This window comes from Acomys russatus, chromosome 10 (genome assembly GCF_903995435.1).
Source record: "Acomys russatus chromosome 10, mAcoRus1.1, whole genome shotgun sequence".
NCBI classification, from domain to species: Eukaryota; Metazoa; Chordata; class Mammalia; order Rodentia; family Muridae; genus Acomys; species Acomys russatus.
Genome location: NC_067146.1, coordinates 36865192 through 36873270, shown reverse-complemented (window position 1 = coordinate 36873270; position 8079 = coordinate 36865192). Strand labels below are relative to the sequence as shown.

The 8079-nt window shown below is 42.0% G+C and overlaps 1 pseudogene; it reads left to right on the top strand.

Moving 5' to 3' along the window:
• The first annotated feature begins 3055 nt into the window (after nucleotides 1-3055).
• On the top strand, nucleotides 3056-6021 carry LOC127194129 (ATP-dependent RNA helicase DDX18-like; annotated as a pseudogene).
• The last annotated feature ends 2058 nt before the right edge of the window (nucleotides 6022-8079 follow it).

Genomic DNA, 8079 nt, shown 5'->3' with positions numbered 1-8079 from the left:
AACACAAGAGCTAGCTCTGAGGAGCGAAGGCATGAGAGGGGGAAGTTAGGACAAATGATGCTGCCCATGTGCTCATCACGCATTAATATATCCCATGGATCGCCTTTCTTATCTTCCATCAGCCCCAGGTTGTCCTGATCCCCCTTTGACGCTACTGCCTTCAATTGCTATTACAAAGGCTTTTCTCTGCCTTCTGGCTGACCACACCACAGACCAACGGCCTCAGATTGCTTCTTTGTTCCTAAGTTTTCTAAACAGTGCTGCAGCTGCTGACAAAAGAAACCAAAAGATGAAAGAGCTCTCCTAAATTTACCTTCCACAGCCTTTTGCTTTTAATTTAGACTAAGTTGAAAGAGACAAGTGTACACCTGGATGGTAACAAAAGGTTTTGAAGGACCTGAATGAGATATGAATTTGTTTTACAACCATCAAGGGAAGTTGCATTAAGCAGATGTGTGTGCACGTAGTATGTGTGTGTGTGTGTGCATGCACACACATGTGTGTATGCTTGCATGCGTGTGTGTCTCTGTGTGAGTGTGTGTGTGTGTGTGTGTGTGTGTGTGTGTGTGTATCCCACCAGGCAGAGAGGTCAAGATACTACAACTCACACTTAGAAGATAACCTTACTTCTATTCCACAAACTCGAAAACTTGAAGCAGAGTGCTACCCTGAAAGTGGTAAGCCTTTCATATTCCCATGCCATCATGTTCACAAATGTGATGTTCTTTGCCTAAGACCAGCATTCCATTCCAAAAATGGGGCAGAACATCCCTCTGGCCAGAATCATTTGCATCAGCTTTCTGTGACCACAGCCCGCTGTCCACAGCATCATGTCCCACCTTCCCACAAAGGGAAGAAAGGGGAATTCCATGCCTTACAGCACTGTGTCCCAGCATGGCCCATCAGCTCTGAAATGGCCTTCCACTCCTGACAATATAATCTGCTCTCCTCAACAAAGCCCAACATCTCCCATGCCACTCTCCCCAAAAAATTCTAATCTTAGGACGTAAGTCTGAATGGTGGCGTTTTATTTCGGGAACTAAGAACCTCTGCCTCTGTACTCACTGTATTGTAAGTCTGTTATATGGAGGCTGCTCACCATAAGATGAAGCTAGGAAGCCTTGAATCAGAACATACCCTTCTGGGGATGGTGAAAAGAACTGAGATCTCTATCAGTTAACCACCCTACCTGATGTATTTCAGAGGAGCTGCCAATCTAGGCTTTTGAATTGCTTCATAAGTCAGCTGTAAAGATATGGGTACTTGGTATGGTCATGAGGAGTTCCCACAGAGAGCACACCAGATCTCAGAGAGGAGAGTTTTATGCTCCCATTTTTCTTTTCAACCTTTTTTTCTGCTTTAAAGCCAACATTTAAACACGCTTATCACATTCTAAGCAGTACAGTAAATAATTAATGTGGTTTATCTTAACAGAGTCACACAAGTCACTAAAATAGGCTACTATACCAATTTATAGGTGAAAAAATTATGACTTCACTCTCAGAGAAAAAATAAGTTACTATATTAATTTATGGCTTCAAATAATTTATAGCTATAAGGAGAATATTAAAAAATAAATCAAAGCTGGGGGAATGGCTCATTTGGGGGTGTTTACTGCCAAGCATGAGGACCTGACTTTGGTCCCCAGAAGCCAAAGAAAGAGTCGAGCATAATGGCATGTGCTTATAATAGCCAAGCACCAGGGAAATGAAGATGGGCAGATCCTCAGAGGCTCTCGGGCTGTCTGTCCTAAATGGTAAGTTCCACGTCTCAGTCAGGGATCCTGTCTCCAAAATAACAAAAAAACAAAACAACAACAACAACAAAAGGTAGATGCTCCTGAGGAACAACACTCAAGGTTGACTTCTGGCCACACACACACAAACACACACACACACACACACACACACACACACTATAGTAATTTTTAAACAACACAAAGTATATAATAAAGCACAAAATTAAGAAGCAGACCAAAATCCTGCCCCTCAGGACTCAGGAAACCCTGCAGAAGAGGAAGCAGGAAGGGTGTAAACGCCAAAGGGAATGGAGGACATCAGAAAAAACAAGGCCATCAAAGTTGAGAAGAGCAGTGCACATATGAACTGACAGAGACTGGGGCGGCATGCACAGGGCCTACACAAGTCTGCACCAAATGGGGTCCTAGAGATGGAAGAGGCGGACATACACTCTATCCCTAGGTGAATAAAAATCAGTTTTCCCCAAGACAATCTTATCTGGGGAGCAAGCTACTCTTAAGGGCAGACTGCATGGCCAGCAAAAAAAAAAAAAAAAACACTTAATGGCATCTTCCAAGGTTTCTTGCCTCATAATCTCATGTCAGGGCTTTTTTAAATCTTGCTGTTTATATTTTATGGCACTCCTGGGTGTGTGGACAAGTGGGTCTCTGTGTCTACATCAATTTCTTGTGCGTTTCCTTCTTTCCTTTTGGTGGTCTTGTTGTTATTACTATTTTTGTTTTTGTTTCTTTTTGGGATTTGTCCTATTCCAATGTTAGGTTGTTTTGTTTCATCTTATTATATTTTATTTTATTGTCCACCCACTTAGAAGCCTGGTCTTCTCTAATGAGAAAGAAAGAGGTGGCTCTGGATGGGAGGAGATGTGAGGGAAACTGGGAGGAGTAGAGTGGGGACAAGCCACAGTCAGAATATATTTTGTGAGAAAAATATCTATTTTCAATTAAAAGAGAATTTTTTAAAAAGAGAGGAAGAAAGATGCTAACAATAAATGCTATGGAATAAACGCTTCTCAAAGAGTTCTATTTTTAGTAAAAAGTAGTCTGGGATTTGAAAGCCACACTCAGAAAGTTCAACTTTGCTTATTTTGTGAATGAGAGGCTATTGTGTGAGGTTGTAAAGATGAAGTCTGGATTGGGTTGGAGACCCCAAGAAATTGGAGGTGCCAGAGTCATGGGATAGCTGCCAAGAAGGGCTACAGACTGGGTGTGGAACCAGATCAAGAAAAGGGATCCTGTTACAGTCAATAGAGCTGAAAGGAGTTAGAGATTTGAAGAGCATTTTGGCATCAGATGGAGATGCAGAGTGCGGAATCTGTGCTGCTGGGCTTAAGATTTGCTTTGGTCCAGCATTTCCTCACTGTGTGCCCTCTCCTCCCTTTTCGAATGGTAATGTGTATTTGATGTCATTATAATATTGGAAGTAAATGATCTGCTTTTTCGTTTCGATTTTGCAGGAGGTTATACTTAAGAGATCACCAGTCTCTGAAGAAACGTTTGACTTTTAAACGGTGTAGCGACTGTGATAGACTGTAGGGGACTTTTGAAGTTGGACTGAATGCGTTTTGCATTATGCTACGGCTACAGGCCTATGGGGACTAGGGAGTGGACTGTGGTGGTCTGAGTAAAAATGGCCACTACAGGCTCATGTATTTGAATGCCTAGTCACCAAGGAGACACACTGTTTAAGAAGAATTAGAAAATCAGGAAGCTGTGGCCTTCTTGGAGGAAATGTGTCACTGGGATGGACTTTAACATTTCAAAAGCTAATGCCAAGTGAGCGCTCTCTCTCTCTCTCTCTCTCTCTCTCTCTCTCTCTCTCTCTCTCTCTCTCTCTCTCAAGATCAGGATGTAGCTCTTAGCTACTGCTCCAGCACCATGTTGTACCATCATACTCCCCACCATGATGAAAGTGAACTAAACCTCTGAAACTGTAAGAAGTCCCAGTCAAATGCTTGCTTTTACATGAGTTACCTAGGTGCAGAGCACCTGTGCAGCCCGGCAACCTCTCACTTGCAGATGAAACTTCTGTGCAAGAAGATCAAGAAGCAGAATGCCAGGCTGCGCCAGCTTCAAGACGCGGGAGACACAAGCCTGTCACAACCTCAAAATGGAGATGTGCCTGAAGAGACAGTAAAAGTTGGGAAAGTCAAAAAAAGCCCTGAAGCGTTCTGTGAATGCGGGCTCCACAGAAGCACAGAGTGACGGCATTCCTGAAGAGACAGTGGAAAATGAAAAAGTTAAAAGATCACCCCCAATGTGTACAGATATAAGTGTAGCCCAAGGGGCATGTCCCATGAAAGTCTTCACTTACCAGGAAACTGGGACAGAGGGGAGGACATCTTACTGGGACTCTAGATGAGAGAAGCATGGGAGAATGGCAAAGTAGAAAGATCCAGAGGGTCCTAGAAACCTACAAGAAGAACATTATGATGGGCAGATCTGGGTCCAGGGGTCCTGCTCAAACTATGGCACCAGCCAAGGACAATACATACAGTAAACTTCAAACCCCTACACAGATCTAGCCAATGGACAGGACATTCTCCACAGTTGAGTGGAGAGTGGGGGCTGACTTTCACATGAACTCTGGTGCCCCATATTTGACCACGTCCCCTGGATGGGGAGATCTGGTGGCACTCAGAGGAAGGATAGCAGGCTGCCAAGAAGAGACTTGATACCCTATGAGCATATAAAGGGGGAGGAAGTACCCCTCAGTCACAGTCATAGGGGAAGGGAGTAAGGGGAAAATGGGGGGGGAGGGAGAAATGGAAGGATACAAGGGATGGGCTAACAATTGAGATGTAATATGAATAAATTAATAAAATAAAATTTTAAAAAAGTATCGGGTCACATCTGGAAGGCAGAGGGATCTCCTGGCAGCTGCAAAAAGAGGCAGCAGCAAGACCTTCGCCTTCCTCATCCCTGTGGTCAACCTCATTGTCAAGTTGAAGTTCATGCCCAGGTATAGAACAGGAGTCTTGATTCTCTCTCCTACCAGAGAGCTGACCATGCAGACATTTGAGTTCTTAAGGAACTGATGACGCACCACGTTCACACATATGGGCTGATCATGGGCAGCTGTAGCAGGTCTGCTGAATCTCAGAAGCTCATCAGTGGGATCAACATCACCGTGGCCACCCCAGGCCAACTGCTGGACCACATGCAGAGTACTCCAGGGTTTATGTACAAGAACCTACAGCGTCTGGTTATTAATGAGGCTGACCGTATCTTGGATGCTGAGTTTGAAGACGAATTAAAGCAAATTATTAAACCTTTTGCCAGCACGCGGGCAAACCATGATCTTTTCTGCCGCACAAACTCAAAAAATTGAAGACTTGGCAAGAATTTCTCTGAAAACAGAGCCATTGTATGTGGGTGTTGATGTCAACAAAGAGGATGCCACAGTGGATGGCCTTGAGCAGGGATATGTCGTCTGTCCCTCTGGGAAAAGGTTCCTTCTGCTTTTCACATTCCTTAAAAAAAACCGGAAGAAGAAAGTGATGGCCTTTTTTCCATCGTGTATGTCTGTGAAATACCACTATGAGCTACTGAATCACATCAACCAGCCTGTCTTGGCCATCCATGGAAACTGAAAGCAAAATAAGTGAACAACCACGTTCTTCGATTCTGCAACGCAGATTCGGGAATACCACTGTGCACAGATGTGGCAGCCAGAGGGCTGGACATCCTGGAAGTGGACCGGATTGTTCAGTACAACCCTCCTGATGACCCCAAGGAATACAGTCATCGTGTGAGTGGAATGGCCAGGGGGCTGAATGGAAGAGGGCATGGCCTGCTCATTCTGCACCCTGAGGAGCAGGGGTTGTTTTGTTACTTGAAGCAATCCAAGGTTCCATGGAATCAATCTGACTTTTCCTGTTCTAAAGTTTCAGATATTCAGTCTCAGCTGGAAAAGCTGAGCCGAAGGAACTACTTCCTCCACAAGTCTGCCCAGGAAGCATGCAAGTCCCATCTGAGCGTATGACTCCCACTGTCTCAAGCCGATATTGAACATGAACCACCTGCATTTGCCTCGGATCTCTCTGTCTTTTGGTTTTAAGGTCCCTCCTCCTTTCCTTGATCAGACCATGAGCAGCCACGATGGCAAACTTAAAAAGAGAGGAGGCGAAGGTGGATTCAGCTACCAGAAAACAAAGAAAGTGGAGAAGTCCAAGATCTTCAAACACATCAGCAGGAAGCCAGCATCCGGCAGGCCATTCTCTCATGAGGGGCATGGCCTTCCATCTGAACTGACTTTGCCCTAATTTCTCCCCTCTCTTAAAAAAAAAAAAAAACAAACAAACTTTATCACCTTAAATATCTTTTTGTCTTTACTATGATGATAATATTTTATTTTTAAATATTCTCATAAAACAAATTATCTCATTGCAAAAATAAATAAATAAATAAAATAACATAAATGAGAAGCCATCAGACAACTTTCTTGTCAGACACAATAAAACAAAATTAAAACCCAAAATCATTATGAAAAAAACAAACAAACAAATAACAAACAGGTTGAGAAAGAAATAAGGGAAACTATACTCTTCACAATAGCCACAAATAATATAAAGTATCTTGTAACTCTAACCAAGCAAGTGAAAGACCTGTATGACAAGAACTTCAATTCTCTGAATAAATTGAAGACAATATCAGAAGATGGAAAGATCTCCCATGTTCATGGATCAGTAGGATCAACATAGTAAAAATTACCATCTTACCAAAAGCAATCTACAGATTCAATTTAATCTCCATCAAAATACCAATGCAATTGTTTAGAGACCTTGAAAAAGAAATTCTAAACCTCATATAAAACAAAACAAAACAAAAACAAGAATAGCTAAAAACAATCCTATACAACAATAGAACTTTTAGACATATCTCCATCTCTGACTTTTAGCTATACTAAAGAGCAATAATAATAATAAAAACACTGCATAGTACTGACATAGAAATAAACTGACTGATCAATGGAATTGAACCAAATACCCAGAAATAAACCCACACACCTATGGACACTTGATTTTTGACAAAAGAGGAAAACCATACAATGGAAAAAAGAAAACATCTTCAACAAATGGTGATGGTCTAACTAGATGTCTACATGTAGAAAAATGCAAGTAGATCCATATTTATCACCCTGCACAGAACTCAAGTCCAAATGGACCAAAACCTCAACATAACACTAAATACACTAAATCTATTAGAACAGAAAGTGGGGAAGAGTCTTGAACTCATTGGCACATGAGACAATTTCCTGAATGGAACAAATAGCTCAGGCTCTAAGGTCAACAATTAAAAATGGGACCTCCTGAATTTGAAAAGTTTCCATAAAGCAAAGGACACTGTCAACAGAACAAAATGATAGTCTACAGATTGAAGAAAGATCTTCACCAATCTTACACCTGATAAAGGGCTAATATCCAAAATATATAAAGGACTCAAAACATTAAACACCAACAAACAAAATAACTCAAATTCTAAAAAAAAAAAAAAAAGGAGGACAGAGTTAACAGAGAATTCTCAAAAGAGGAATCTCAAATGACCAAGAAGCACACAAAGAAATGCCCAACATCCTAGTCATCAGAGAAATGCAAATCAAATGACTTTGAGATTCCCTCTTACACCCATCACAATGGCTAAGATCAAAGATTCAAGTGACACAACATGTTGACAAGGATGTGGAGAAAGAGGAACATTCCTCCATTGCTTGTGGGAGTGTAAATTTGTACAACTACTTTGGATATCAACCTAGCACTTTCTCAGAAAATTGGGAATAGTTCTACCTCAAGACCCAGCTATCCCACTCCTTGGCATATACCCAAAAGATACTTCACCATACAACAAGGACATTTGCTCAACTATGTTCATAGTGGCTTTACTCACAATAGCCAGAACCTAACTACCCCTCAGCCTAAGAATGGATAAAGAAACTGTAGTACATTTACACAATGGAATACATGAAATTGGCAGGCAAATGGATCAAGCTAGAAAAGATCATCCTGACTGAGGTAACCCAGACACAGAAAGACACACATGGTATATACTTAAAAGTGGACTTTATCCATCTAATACAGGATAAACACACTACAATTCACATACCCAAAGAAGAGAAGTAGCAAGGAGGATCCAAGGGAAGATGCTCAAATATCACTCAAAATGGGAAACAGAAAACACAGAAGTAGTGTTTGAAGAGAGGGAACAAGTTAGGAGAGGGAGTGCAGAGAGCTATGAGGGTGGAGATCTGACCTGGGGATAGCAGGGAAATGAAGGAGGGAGGACAAAAGGCCTGCAGAGAAAAGAGAATCTGTGGGAGGAAGCAT